The sequence below is a fragment of the Callospermophilus lateralis genome, chromosome 9, assembly GCF_048772815.1.
Source record: "Callospermophilus lateralis isolate mCalLat2 chromosome 9, mCalLat2.hap1, whole genome shotgun sequence".
Taxonomy (NCBI): domain Eukaryota; kingdom Metazoa; phylum Chordata; class Mammalia; order Rodentia; family Sciuridae; genus Callospermophilus; species Callospermophilus lateralis.
The window spans coordinates 36,650,031-36,666,098 of NC_135313.1; the positions used below are offsets into that span (position 1 = coordinate 36,650,031).

Consider the following 16,068-nt stretch of genomic DNA (forward strand, 5'->3'; position numbering starts at 1 on the left):
ATACCCGTGTGTCCTTTGAATCAAAATCAAGTATTAAGTACAAATCACTGTTATTTATTTGAGCAGATTTCTTAAGAACCTGTACCAACAGGACATCAAACTTCACCCATTCAGACTAGTACATCTTAAGTAGGTAAAATATGTCTCGTGGCTGTTTGCTTCTTGAGAGTATTTAGGCTTCCTTGTCTATTGCCCTTCCTAATATATAGATCCAGTCTTCTGAATATCCATAAGTACAGGATGATAGATTTCATCTTAGTCTTCTGTCACTGACAATTCATTTACATTGACCATCTGACCAATACCATTTAAAACTGAATTCTTATTTTCATGTCCTCTGTTTAGACTATACACTCAATTGAACAATATTCCCAAATACATTATTGATTCAAATTGTTCTCCTAGTAACATATTTCCCATAAAGCACCTTAATTCACGTTTACAGTACCCAATTGTACAAGCACACCAGAGAGGCAGTGAAGAGTCTGAAGGGCATTGTCTGTTCTTAAGGCAAAAATAACGTCTCAAGTGTCGATAGTTCCACTCACTAGATATCTCACCGTCGAGTAAGTCTCGGAATGTAATTTCTGCTTTTCAAATGGAAATTAGTAATCCTTACATGTAATAAAGTGTTATTAGGCAACTCAAAAGAGAAAATACTCATGATTATTCTCTGTAAACTCTTATGTGCTTATAAGATTTATTCTTTTGGAAGGGAGCAAAGTAGGTTTTCATATACCTGCCACTATAGCACCATCAGCAGACACTGGCTAGGATATTGGGAGTTAGCAAGAAGTTAATTAATTCTCGACTTCTGAGTATTCTTCAGCGATCAATTGAAAATATTTTTAGAACAGCCACATGATATTACCTGTTTCCAACACCAAAAAGTATAACCAAGTATAACCAAAGTGGTCTGGACCATCTCCTCCACTAGCATTCTTTTAAAACGGATAGAATCTCTTCTCTGGGGCATTATTTCATTGATATTGCCCTTAATCCTGCCTATCCTGTGATTCAAGAAAGGCAGGGTGATTTATTATTCAATTGGTTAAAACCCTGTTTGTTAAAAGGAAACACAGTTATGGGATGTTGGTGGGATGATTTATTAACTAAACTATGTATCAGATCTTCAAGTGACAAAGATATAAATTACCCAATTTAGATTACAGAATATTGCCTCTTGGTGCCCCAGCATTTGAAAACTTAGCTCTTGTTTTCCATAGATTTGCTATTTTTAATTATCCCACAGTAGTCAATTTCCTCATCCTTAAGTTAAAAAAACAACTATAAATCTTAAGCTGCTTATACATGCATGCTCTATTAGGACACATTAAATTTGTCATGACCTACACACACAGAAATATCAGATGCTGTATGTATTTTTCATAGCAGACACCTAATGGCATCATAGCAGACACCTAATGGCACTGCTGAGATGGGATTAATCTACCAAGTAAAACAAAGAAGGAAACTGTGAATTGCAATGGTAAATTAGACTGTGACACAGCTTTTAAAACTAACCACTTAACTTGCCATTTATGCTAATGAGAAAGAATTTTTAAAATATTTTTATGTAAGAAGATCGTGTTCCAAATAGAATTATTGTCAGCAGAGTCATAAAGCCTCCAGTAGTTCCTAACAAACCAATAATGGGTTGCTAGTGCTTCCCTAAATGCACATATGGCTCCTCTGTTCCTAGCACCCCATTGCACTAGCCTTCTCCACTGTCTGACACTCTGCTCTTGACTCAGGCACTGCTTACTTATGAGAACAAAACTTCTGCTGTCGCAAAAGATTTCTCTTATAAGCCTCTCTTCTTTGTGATGATATCTCCTTAAATCAACACTTACCCTCCTAATAAGATAAGCCTTCAAAAGATAAATGTTTTCTGTCAAGTCTGTGAAAGAATCTACCTGCCCCATGAAGCTTATTGCTTATTGCTTGCCTTGACCTACAATTCCTACATAATATAAAACTTATCCCCAAATGCCTTAAAATTGGAATCTGTGGAAAAGATGCAATTCTTAAGTTATCATCTCACAAAGGACAAAATCCAAAGTTATTACAAGCCACCAAATGAGTTAAAAACTGGCCAAAGCATGTGTGAACAAGTAATTAGCTAGTCTGCTGATGACTGGAGCCAAGAGTATATTAAAATATGCTGGAAATGGTTCAGAACTCTGATATTTCTCTAGTTTGGGATTCAAAGCAATCATACATCTATTCTCTTGATAGTTATGCTATACCCTGGCTTTGACAGGTTAGGAAGAGAGAGATGGAAATGATGTTTCAGTGGACAGAAAGATGGAAGACCCCAAACCTCCTTCTTCACAACCATGTCCTCCTTGCCAGAACACCTGCACCCTACACCTGTATGCCCCTCAGAAGCTTGTGGCAGATTTGTGGTATGGAAGGGACTGTTAAGGTAAAGAGACTGAAAAAATAAAGTATTGGTGTCAGGATGACCTTAGGCCAGAGCCTAAGCAACTCCATTTTAAAAACTCCAGTTTGAAAACTCCAGTCTCATTAGGCACACCTAACAGAACCCTCCAGTATAGCCTCAGACAAGTTACTTCCTCTCACCTTGATAAACAGAGTGAAGCCTCTGGCAGGCTGTCCTCGCCTGGTAAGAGGAAAAGGCGAGAAGATCAGGGTGGAGACCACCAGATCAGGTGTTTCTGACCTCAGGTTAAATGACGTCATGGAGAAATCCAGTGGTAGCTGCTAAGGACTGAAGGGGGGGTCAAAAGCCTCAAAATTTAGTATAAATAGTAGAGCTAATAAACAGGGATTCAGCCAGCCAAAACAAAGATGCACTCAAGCCTGAGGAACTGGACTGACATCCCAACACTTGTCATAGTTTTTCCTGATCTTCAGCATGATCCTCAGCCTCACAGCTCTCAAACTCTATGGCCTCTGATCTCCATGGTCTGAGTGAATGTGCATCTGCTGGACTTAAATACTAAGGCTTAATATACTTAAGCCTTAGTATTTAAATACTAAGACTTTTGATCTGACATTTGAACTTAGCATACAAAGGGAGTGTCTGCCATTAGCCTGTCATGATTAAGTGTGTTTGCAGTGCTTAGAATTAATCTAGAATTGTTTGCTGTGAATTGATTATGTCTATTGCAGTGCTTAGCATTAAGGATGGTTGTTTTCTTGATTAAGAACCTATAGAGTGAAATTATATTGAGTAATTTGAGTGAATAAAGCATTGAAAGGGACAGAAGCACATGGGCATTCTTTATTTCTCCCCGTAGAATGCATACATCACAATTTTGGTCCCTTGCGACAGTTGGTTATAGATCTTCCTTGTTAATAAATACAAAAAAATAAATGAGAGTAGATCCATTGCAAGTACTACATATTGGGTAGAGGGATACTTTGGACATGTTCCAAGAGAGACAAGGTTTATTATCAGTTCAGGTATGCTCTCTAAGTTTCTAGCTAATTAGATGTTTGAAATAATTCCAATGGTCATGACATCCATCTTGGTGATTTTTTATAAAGTAGGAAATTTTTCAATTTTTATCAAACTAACTTTCCTCACTCTGAATGAAAGTGATAGACTGAGTAGCCCATCCTCTGCCCTTACTCCTTCCTTGGAATTTCCCCTAGAGCAGTGCACAAGAAAAACACTTTATATTAGGATGAATAGAACATTCGGATGCCTTTGTCCCCTCAGTTCATGTTTGGCCTCATGTCCTAGTGGAGTACAAGAATTAGTCGGATAGCAAACTCAATCCTTTCTATTCTTATCAGTCTGTTTAAGTTTGGATAATGTTTAAACAAGTTAAAAAAATAAAACAAATTTAACACACTGATTTTATATTATTACTGAACATCTTCAGATAATATTTCACACTTTGGGTCTATTAAATTAAATTAATATTTAAAAGAACTTAATCATTAGAATCAAGAAGAGTCTCATAAACTATTTGTTATGGTTTGGATATGAGGTGTCCTCCAAAATCTCATGTGTGAGACAATGCAAGAAGGCTTAGAGGAGAAGTGATTCGGTTCTGAGAGTCTTAACCCAATCAGTGAACTAATAGAAACTGAAGGCAAATAGGGTGGGGCTGATGGGGGTGGGTCCTTGGGGGCGTGTCTTTGGGGTATATATTTTGTATCCAGAGAATGGAATCTTTGTTTCCTAATCATCATGTGAGCCACTTCATCACACTCTTCTGCCATGATATTCTGCCTCAGCTTGAGTCTGGAGGAATGGAGCTAGCTGTCTATGGAAAACCTCCGGAACTGTGAGACCCCCAAATTAACTTTTCCCCCTTTAATTATTCTTATCAGGTCTTTTAGTTATAGGAGTGAAAATGCTAACTAAAACACTAAAGCAAGAGACAAATGTTTTACTCGTTTGTTAAAATAAGACCAGACATTGATTCATATATCAGCACTATTTCTAGTAAAATCATTCTATATTTATATGTGTGTGTTTATTTTTTATTTATTTTTTATTTTTTTATTTTTGGGGGTACTGGGGATTTAACTCAGGGGCACTCGACCACTGAACCACATCCACAGCCCTATTTTGCATTTTATTTAGAGACAGGATCTTGCCAAGTTGCTTAACACCTCACTTTTGCTGACTTTGAACTTGTGATCCTCCTGCCTCAGCCTCCTGAGCCACTGGGATTACAGGTGTGCACAAACAAACCCAGTTCATCATGTTATCATTTTTAGTATATTCATACTGTCATGCTATGAGGGCTGATTTTTAATCTTAGGAATCATTTCAAATTTTTAGGGTAAAATGGCCAAATACTCTTCTAATTTTTTTTTCATTATTTTCTACAACATGGTTGTTTGTCCACTATTAGTAATAGAATACCAATAATGATTAAATGAGACTCTTTATTAAATAACAATAAAGATTTTCAGCTGTTTAAACATATTATTAAACCAAGATTGAAAAAAATATTTACATAAGCTAAATTAATAAACCTGCTTCTATAAATTCCCGTTGACATTTGCTATCTGAGACTAATGATGTTGGACATGCTGCAAATCCCCTAACAAAACCCAACAAACAAAATCATTTTTCTTCACAACACTCTGATAAGCCCCAGAGAAACTGTTCATTCAGCACAAGCACAACTTTGGGTCTCATTCAAGAAAATAATAACTTATTTCATAATAATTTCAGGGGAAAAGTATACTAAAGTAACAAAAATGTGAATCCACTTAATGCTATACAAGTGTACATTTAAAATCAGTTAACGTGGTAAATTTTATGTTTTGCATTCTGTAGTACACACACACATTCAAGTTTACTGAAACATTAAGCAAATATTAAAAGGAGTAAAAGAAATACCATGCTCAAGTTTTCCTACCTCTGACTGGATGAGCATGTTTAAACATCTGTAATGTCATCACGTATTCTTTTTATTGTTTGGCAAGTTCTTTTTAAGTAAGGAGTTCTTAGATGATTCTTTTCTAACAACAGAGCAAATTTAGAAAATCTTAAAGAACAGAAATCAAAAACACCAGTTGTCAAGTTCTGATTAGAAGAAATCTTAGTTTCATGAGACAAATCTCATGAGATAGAAATATCACCAATTGAGGTATGAAATATCAGAGGAGGTGACACTGAAGGAGGAACTAAGTTTACTTTCAGCTGTGATAGATTTTAGATGATTCTGGGCCATCTAGGTGGGATATCCAGCCAGTAGTCAAAGCTCCAGGCTTTGAGAAGAGCTGAGAGCAAAGGGTTCCAAGAGAGAAGCAGAACAGCCACAAAGTCCTGTGGTGGGAACAAAGGCCAGAATGGCTGTGGTATAATGAGCAAGGGATAGATTGGCTCCAAAGGAGACTGGAGCAACAAGCAGAATCAGGGAGTCATAATCCAGGGAGGACTATTTTTAAAAAATGGTGGCTTTACTGACTCAGATTGGTGATTAAAGAATAGAATTCAGTCCTGACACATACATTTTCCTTGTCCAGTGTACTTATGCCCAGATACACACCCAAGTTTGGCAATTAGTGTAGAGAAAACCTATCCTCCCACACAAGGCCTAACACCTCACACAAAAATCAAGGAGCTGGGGGGAAATGGGATCATCACTGTGCCCACGGCCTTCAAGTTTCAGATAAGGGACCGTTGCAACAGTACAATCATACCATTAATTCCACATTAGTATTTCCAAAGTTATTTTTCTATGCTGACCTCAAATTACTTAATACAGAGTTACAAACAGGTGATGCAACTTAGTTATGGTTAACAACATATGACCATCCAATGTCACTATGGACATCCTGATACCACCAATGAAAAGTAGCTGAAGCCTGATACCACTCTGTGGGTCAGGACTCTCCCTGATGACTCCCTAAGTTGAACTGATAAGAAGATGAATAGCTATCTTGTTATCTATAAACAACACATTCATTCTTTACACTGTAAGTCAACAGAACTAAAGGCAATATGACTTAATGAAATACACTAAAGCCTTCTTTAAGAATGTAACATCATCCCAAAATAAATACTGTGATGGGGGGAATACTAATTAAAATATAGGTATCTGGTAGTCCTCTAAATGTTGCATGTCTTCTCTTAAATAATTCTCTCTTGAAAACAAAAAATAATAATAATTGATGTTATACAAGCCAGCTGGGAATGGAGTATAGAAAGAACATTTCAGGGTGGTTTCCCAGTACCATTGATTTGTTAAACGGGGGATGCTTTCCTGGTGCTATATCTCACTGCAATCATTAGGAAATGACACTCTGACTAGAATTGATTATCTCTAGCTCTTCTGTGTGATATCTACCTATTTAAGCTGACTCTTAGCACATATGCCCTGTGTTATTTCAAATGCCATATTCACTGGTGCAAAGATTCACTGTGCCTCTACTAGGTGCTACGCTTCTCACAAGTGATTTGTTCTTTAATAAATCACAAATCCCAACACTAATGCTGCCAGGAATAAATGCATCCTCTGGATCACTCTTTTTTTTTAATTTTTTGTAGCTGTAGATGAACAGAATGCCTTTATTTTGTTTGTTTATATGTGGTGCTGAGGATCGACCCAGAGCCTCACATGTGCTAGGCAAGAGCTCTATCACTGAGCCAACACCAGCCCTGCATCACTCTTTTAATGTAGGGCTTTTTACAGCTGATGAAATTATTAAATTGAATAATGACAAAATCATCAAATTTAATAATTAGAGGAAATTGTATAAAGAATGTATCTAAGTAAACAACAAAAATAGCTTTAAATAATGTTAAGGATATTTGTGAACTAAGACCAAAAGGAACATAAAAAGCTGGTGAGGCATACTAAAAAGTACTAGAGTAATTACATGTACTTAAGTGAGGTCTTTAGCATGAAGGCTATTATTGAGATACTTAAAACCATACAACTATCAAATAAAGTACTGAAATGTTCCAAACTTATACATATGATCTTAGGAAAAATCATTTTTAACGGTTTGTCATTTAACCAGAAAATGAAAGTAACTTCCACATGGAACTTCACTGTAGTTTTATGTCATGGAAAAGATCTTAAATTAGGCAGCTGTACCTGGGACTCTGACTGTTCCCATATATACTAGAAAGACCTTGCTACCAACAGAGCAGGCATTTTTCAGAGCTTGCTGCAGGGATCCAGGAGATGGCATCCTTGGGTTGGGGCACACCATTCTGTTCCCATACTCACAGGGCAACTGCTGATTGACTGGAAAGCATAGCTTTAACCAGAATGGCACTAGATTTTCATAGGCTAATAGTTCTCTAATGCCCCCTAACATAATTAGAAGAGTAAAATCAGCCTTACAAGCTACCTTCTATCATTGCCATTTTTAAGAAATTTTTAGTTATAGATGAATACAATATCTTTATTTTGTCTATTTATTTTATGTGGTACCTTATATATATGTGCAAGGCAAGCACTCTGCACTGAGCCACAACCCCAGTCCTATCAATGCCATTTTTAAGGTAAGATTATTTTATCCTCCTCTAGACCATGTTTGTCACAGTTTAGACTGCTGTTTGGGGTTGAAATTTTTTTAACAAATGGAAAGAAACAAACACAAATAAATGATGAGAATAATAATAAAGGATACCAAAATATCTTCTTGAGTCCCAAATTAGGGAACACTATATCCTCATTTATATTTGTGAAATGCTATTTATTGAATATCTGCAAACTACTTTAATGTTTATTCAACAACAAGGAGTAAAGGTGAGAACTATCCCCCTTCTTCTATTTTCCTTCATCTCTATGATGCATTCGAGAAACAAGATTATTAAAAATATAATGAAAATTGCTGAGTTTTGGATATAGATCAAGATCCCTTACAGGTAGAATCAAAGTCCATTGCACTTATATGATTTTTTTTCTTTTCTCAAAAGAAAAATTAATTTCATGGACATGAGGGGACCTGGCTAGAAGAAACAAGGTAGAGACAGCTTTGGAAGCTAATGTCTCCAGACACTCGATTTATTCCATTGTTCATTGATTTCTGCCATTTCTATTTTCCCCACAGCATTAGGAAACAAAGTCTGCAATTGTTTATTGTGAAACCTCACTGACCAGTAGGCTTTCTATTCTCAACTCTTCTTTCTTCTCAAGTCCATAAGCATAGTTACTCTTTTATGGTACAACTGCTTTCATGGAAAAGACCTTAATTCTCACCTGATCTTACCAATCTCCTTTTGCATCCTTCACAATCCACTACCCAGAACACATTTATGAGACATTAACACCCCATTTCCAGTCAACTTGACCTTTTACACAGATCCAACTGCTACATGCAATGTGTACTTTTGTTAGTACTATGCCTTAGCAGCACCGATATGAACAAAATGTGGGAGACATCAGAAGCTCATCTGACAATTATTCATTGGCTTCTGAGGCGTGACTGGCTGCTACCTGTCCTGTTCCTCCAAGACAGATGTCCTCCTCATGCTCAAAAACACTGCATTTAAAATTATTCGGTAGCCTGTGCCACTCTTAGCAGAGGTGCCAAGAACCAAGTGGGCTTGGAGACTGAGATATGATTGTGTCCTTCCTCAGGAGACCCCTGCACAGCAGGACACATGAATCCTGAGCCAGCACTGACTTTATTGTTTCTGGTATGAGGATTAATTGAAGGTGACTTTTTATGGAAAACAGAATGTCATGTCTCTTTTAAAAAGTCAATAATGATGAATGTATAACTGTATATTTTAATACCTACATTGCTAATATATATCTTTTGATGCATTATTATAGAGATTAAGTGTAAGACTTAAATTATTTCATAGGTATGAATATATAACATAATGCTTAATTAAAGCCTTTATCAGAAATTGATAGGTAGGCCTTAAAATCTAGGCATAATTTTACTTTTCATTCTAAATAATGTTACATATTTAATAAAATACTTTAAAAAATCAAAATATCACAGGAATGAAGCATTATTAAATAGAGTTCATTTTACAAATGTTTCTGAGAAAATATTCCATTTCCTTCTATATGCTAAATAGCTAATTCACAGAATAGTTTCCCCTTCATTGAGATTTTTCAATTTTTAATGGTAATATTTACCCTCAAATATGAGACACCAATATACTATTTACATTGATTTTAGTCACTGGAATTTAAACATATTCTTGAGTTATTGACATTTGAATAAAACATATTTAAAACTGAAAAGAAAATGCCCAATATGCTTCAAACTATGTGAATTCTACTATTTGTCATAGAGTATTATTGGAGCTGAGTTTCAGAAATAGATGTGATAAGAAAATAAGCTAATAATTTACAATTATGCTAACTTAAGTAGAAATAAGAAATATAATCAGTCTTGCTTTGGGAGCATATAATTTTCATTAATGACATAAAATTTGAACAATTCCTTCCAGAAAATCGTAGTTCTCTGTATAACATTGGTAAAGACAAGATTCCAGACCATATGTGTTCCAATCAAAGATATAAAATATATAACTACCAGTGGTATTTCTTAGAGAATCAGCAGTGTTTGCACAATAGACACATGCAGATTTCCATTTTATGGAAAAAATACAGAATATTTTAAAACAGTAATTTTACTTTTATTTTGTAAATGTGTGTGACTTTGGACAAGGAGATTCAATTCCAATGCTATTAAAGCCTGGTTCTATTCAAACTTAAGAAATATGATATAGTCTGAACCCATCTTTCTCTAAACTTAGAGAAGTCTAGTCTACTATTTAATAAATAGGCGTGTACCTTAAAATAGACCTTTTCTTGAACTTTCATTAAGTCTTTACAGATACTAAAGCTAAAGTATTTTAAATTACCCAATTCAATATTTCTTCTGTACTTCTTAAAAGCAATGTCTGAGCTTTCTGTAACAGATCCCTGAACATATATAAAGTAGAATATCAATTCTCTTGACCCAACTGCTATGTGCAAACACATTGTTAATATTTTTTCTCTTATGATAAAAATAGAATATGTTGTTTGGGGCTAGTTGCCTTAGGGATATAAAAGCTTTGGATTAAATGGTCAACTTGACTTGAACATCAAGATGGATCTGATTAAAGGTTTCAAGTTTTACTCATAACTTCCGGAATGGTTTAAAACCATCTAACTCTTTAATCCTGATTGCATTACCTCTGATTAACTGAACATCAGCATCTGTCCATGTGCAAGGAACAGATGGCAGATCTCAGGGAATGAATATTCTCAGCACAGAAACTCCTTTAGGGTGAATTCTCCCTTCCCCCAATTTGATACTCAGTGAAGGCTCCATGGTCAAATTGGGAGAAAAAAAAAATCCATTCCTCTTTATTAGGAAGCTATGTAGGGAAAGTTTTTATTTGAGATAATAAAACTTGAAGCCCATAGTATCATACTGATAGAAATTACTAAAATAATTAAATTCCTTCTCCCAAAGCATTGGTTTAGGGATTAATAAATTTTACTCACCATCATCACCTATTTGTGTGACTTTGTGCCAAGCACAGTTCTGTGTTTCATTTTTCTTTGCCAAAAACAGCATAATAACTCCTAGCCTAATTCATAGTTTCATGTCAAGGATAAAAGGAAATGAAGCATGCTAAAGCATTTAGAAACACATAGACCACCATGTGGTGAAGTTCCAAAATAGCGAGTTACAGATATATCTCAGTTGTGAATATAAGTAAAATAAAGCAATGTATTAAAAGAACAACAAATTCTTCAAAAAGTCAGGGTTATTTCAGGAATGTAAGAATGAATCGACATTAGGCAATTCATCAATGTAATTCAATAAATTAATAGGTCAAATAGAAACGTTATACAATAACTATGACTTCCCCCAGACCTTTGATAAAATACAGCATCAATTTTAAAACAAAATTCTCAGTATGCTAGGAAAAGAAGAAAACTTTCTTAACATGATCAATAACATTTTAGAATCCTAAGAAAAACATGTTACCAATTGGTAAAAATTAAGAAGCATTCTCATTGTAATCAAAATCAAAACCAGACAAAAAGTCTACTACTTATTTACTCTATCTTTAAGCATGACTTTGAATAGTGAAGCCAAAGCAATGAGATAAAAATGAAAATACAAGTGTAAAATATGGTAAAGCAAATGATAGATCATAATTATTTGCAAATAACATAATTATGTTTAAAGAAAATTCAAAAATATCAATTGAAAAGATTATAAGAATTAATAAAAGTGTAGTGTTAAAATACAAATAGAAAAATTAATAGCCATCTTATATACCAACCAGTTTCTGAATATAATGACAGAGGTGAATGGGGTGAGAAGAATCCCATTAAAATTAACCACAGATTTATATACAAGTCAAGAGTATACTTAACAAAATATGTGCGAAACTTATATACAGATTTTTATTTCACTTAAAGCTGAAAAAGAAAGACTAAATAAAAACACAAAAACTTATTAGAGATAATATTGCAAAAAATTCAAAGTCTGTATTAATTAGTAGACAAATGCAATAAAATAGAAATGAAAAGCCCAATAGAATTGTTTCAATTCTATTGAAGGGGCATTTTAAGTAACAAAGGAAAGAATATATAATTCAATTATTAGTGTTTAAAAATTATTATTCATTTGAATAAAAACTAGATCTATGCTTTGTGTCAGGTAAAATAACTTCAGATGGATTCACAGTTAAATAACACATAGAAGTACTAGAATAAATGTTAAGGGTATATTTGTACAGTTTTGGGTTGGAGAAACCATTTTCTTAATAAATACATCAAAGCCAGAAGCCATGAAGGGAAAGACTGATACATCTGTTCACATAAAAACTTAAAATTATGTCTAAATTTATTTTTTAAATGTCATACTAGAGAGCTGGGGATATGGCTCAGTTGGTAGAGTGCTTGCCTTTCATGCACAAGGCCCTGGGTTCAATCTTTAGCACCAAAAAAAAAAAAAAGAAAGAAAGAAAGAAAAGAAAGAAAGAAAAAAGGCATACTAGAAAAAATAAAATTGAGCTGTTACTTAATTTACAAAAAGTGTTCACAAACTAACTTAGAAAATATAATTTCACAAAATCATACAGCTGTTTAGAAAATATAAGAAAAGATGCTCAAACACAAATCATTATATATATACTTATCTATACAAATAAAATTATTTTTTCCTATTGCATTATCAAAGCTATAAAATGTGAAGTTGTAGAGAAATGGGAATTTTCAAACAATGGTATGTTGAATATAAACTGTTACAACTTTTCTGAAAGGCAATGTGGTAATGTTTGAAAATACTAAAGATGAGTGTACTTTGATCCAGCAATATAATTTTTAAGAATTTAATAAAATTTTAAGTAAATACTTAAATGAGTAAAGATATAAGTACAAGATGATTCAGGTTCATCATTTATAATTTTTTAAAAGAATAAATTAATAAACTAAACATACACACTCAACAAGGATCTACAAAATAAATTATGGTACATTCTGAAATAGTATTCTGTGGATCCCTTATGATGGATGACATAGATGTATAATCTTAAAATGGGTACTGTGTGTATGTATGTACATGTATGTACTTTAAAAGTAGGTAACAAAAGAATACTATATATTATGAAATCTCATTATTTATGTATGACCAGTCTGGCAGCTTGTTTATAACTAGTAATAGCTGTTATCTCTGGGGGAGAGGAAGTAAAATTACGGAATTTTTTTCTCTGTATTGCTCAAATTAGTTCAAATTAGCATATATTAGTACGTATTATGAGAAAAATATTTAAAATGTTTCTATATTAAAAACAATTTTAAACAATCTTATAAAAAATTACTTCATTAAATATCAGAAATATGAATATTGTAAAGATGTCTGCATTTCTATGACCCATATGAGACATAACTAAAATAGCTAAAGTGTCAAAATGTGTGCCTATTTTTAATTAAAATAATTACACTGATTTTTTAAAAATACAAATTGTAATATATTTGTTGTTCTTAGGTGTGGCTAATGTAAACCTAAAATAGTATGGAAAATAGCTCTTAAAAATCATGGTAAAGGCTTTATTTTATTTTTTTTAAGTTCCAGGCTATTAGTATGTAATTCTAAAAATCTTATTCTTGAAGGAATTTATTACTTTATTTTTGTTACAATTTACAAACACATCAATTAAACAAATTAATGGGTTTCAGTGTATCATTTCTACACATGTGCTTTGGTCATATTTATTCCCCCACCTCTGGTCCACCTCTTACCTAACAGCAGGAAGAACCTTTAATTTGTAAATTATTTTAGAATCTTATATTGTAGAACTACCAACTGCAGTTAGTTTTGTAAAGGAATGTCCATAGCACAATTCATTTTTAAAATGTATCTACAAAATTAGTCTCATAAGTATTTTAAAAAATCAATTTAAATGATTACATAGTATGTTTCCTCTTAAATCAAGCTCTTTCTAGAATAGATGTAAGTGAATGTTCCCCAGAGGAGGAAAAGGAGATTAATCTGAGATTTCCTCACTAGTTGCTTAAATCAATTTGATTTCAATTAAATGCACTCCACTGACAATGAGATTCAAATCTTCTGTATTAAATTAAGACTTAAATGTATCTCAAAGAAATTGGACCCAGCAATAATTCCATTGAGGTTTCAAGAACTTTAATCTTTCAGAGTACACATCTTAATTGTTAAATATTCAACCATAATCCTCAAATATGGAGTGTAGTCTTAAAAGTTCTCCTTCAGATAGCCTTGCCCTACACCTTTATTTTCATGTCAAGATATGTGACTTCAAATTTACTTTTGTGTTCTCTTCTTAACACACTCCCAAGTCTTCAGAAAATATATTATTATATTATACACCAAAATGTCTTTCATGGTCTACTAACCTACTTTCCTTAATTCCCTTCTTTAATATAGGTTCCATATCTAAACTCAATTAGTTTCCACCCACAGAGTAATTTCTGTCCATCCCTGCCACTTAAAATATTCTTCTACCAACTGTATTAACTCTCCACATTTAACCTGTAAATCTTAGAAAATTCAATTACTAACACCAATATTCCACATGGAGTGTTAGTTAAAATAGCAAATATTTTTCAGAATCATTGTTGCACTCTCAGAAAAAATAATAATTGTCAATATGTTGAAGCTAACAAATTGGCTCAATTACCACCAGAATTGTTGTCTCATGATAATATAATATGTAGCATGAGAAAAAAAATCACAAGAAGAAATAAATGATAACTATAATAAAAATGCTATAATATCCCATAAAAATCAGAGCCAAATTCAGTTGACATACTAACAGTCAGTTCTGGTGAACATTCTTAAGCATTGGCTCACTTTATAAAAAAAACTGCCAGGTGGCTTGCTTTCTTGGCACTGAGAGAGTTGACAAAATCCTCTGAAAGTTGAAATAGTTATGCTTGCTCATCTTAGTAGTTTTAAAAATGAGGTGAACATCACAGCCTTGTGCAAAACTAAAAGTTAACACATACTGATCTCTAGGCTATGCATTTGTTGAAACACAAAGATATTTATCACACAATTTGAGTTGTGTAGAGGGTTTTGTTTTATAAGATAATTAGTTTTACTAAAGGGCTTTGATTTCCCATTCATTGAAAAACTGATGGGCACACCCCTCAGAAGATAAAGTTCTAATACATTTACTTATGTTCTATGAAAAAATGGGATATTTTATCCCAGGGAGTATGAATACCATGGTGTAGAAATACAGAAAAATATTCACATTACATATTCTTCTTTAGGACTTAATCATGAAAGGATCATGGAGAGCAAGGGTTCCAAGCCATGCTGAGTCAATTAAATTAAAATTGTTTCAAAACAATGTTTCATCTTCTAGATCTCATTTAAATTATCAGTAAAAAGAATATTAAAGTCATTTATTACTACAGAACTGGTAGAATGACAAGGGAATAAAGTACTTAATGAAACCATTTATAATCTATAATCATTTTCCTAAAACAGCATTTCTACTGAACAGTTTACAATGAAAAAGTATAGTAATTTACAAATAGCTTAGAGACTAATCTCTAATTAATCTCTTAGAAAGAGACTTGACACCTCAACATACTTATCTTTGATTAGCATTGCTATCAGGGAAGCTTGTGAAAAATTAAAAGGGAAATCCATAATGAATTCACTACATTTACTTACTTCTATATTACAATCCCTAGGTGGTTTCTTAATAATGACTGTAAGAATTGAGGGGAAGTGACATCGAGTTCTAACTACAAGATAGACTATGTTTATCATTACTTTAAGAACGTCCAAGTAAAATCACTTTATGTTCATAAAGTCAAAATAAGGAGGGTAAGAGCATCTCACATTTCTAAGAAACTTTATACCTTTCAAAGGGCTTCCACATTTGTTGGAAGAGATCTCTGTAAAATTTTTAAGATGAGAAAATCCAAGACACTAGGAGACTGAATAATGTGCCAAGAACATATAAATCAGAAGCAGAGATGGATGCCAAACCTACATATTCCTATTCCTGGTTGAATTTCTTTCTATATAAGCTTACATGACCTCTGCATTTTACTACTATACTTCTCTACTTCCAGTCTATTTTCTCATCCTTCATGCCTTGGTGAGGAATGAATGTTTTATAGCTATTGCTATTTCCCCTCCCTG

General features: G+C 33.4%; 1 protein-coding gene across 1 annotated transcript in view; it reads right to left on the minus strand.

Moving 5' to 3' along the window:
* The window catches only part of Plcl1 (phospholipase C like 1 (inactive)), a 335,645-nt gene that overhangs the window by 63,482 nt on the left and 256,095 nt on the right, over positions 1-16,068 (minus strand). The window lies entirely within an intron of this gene.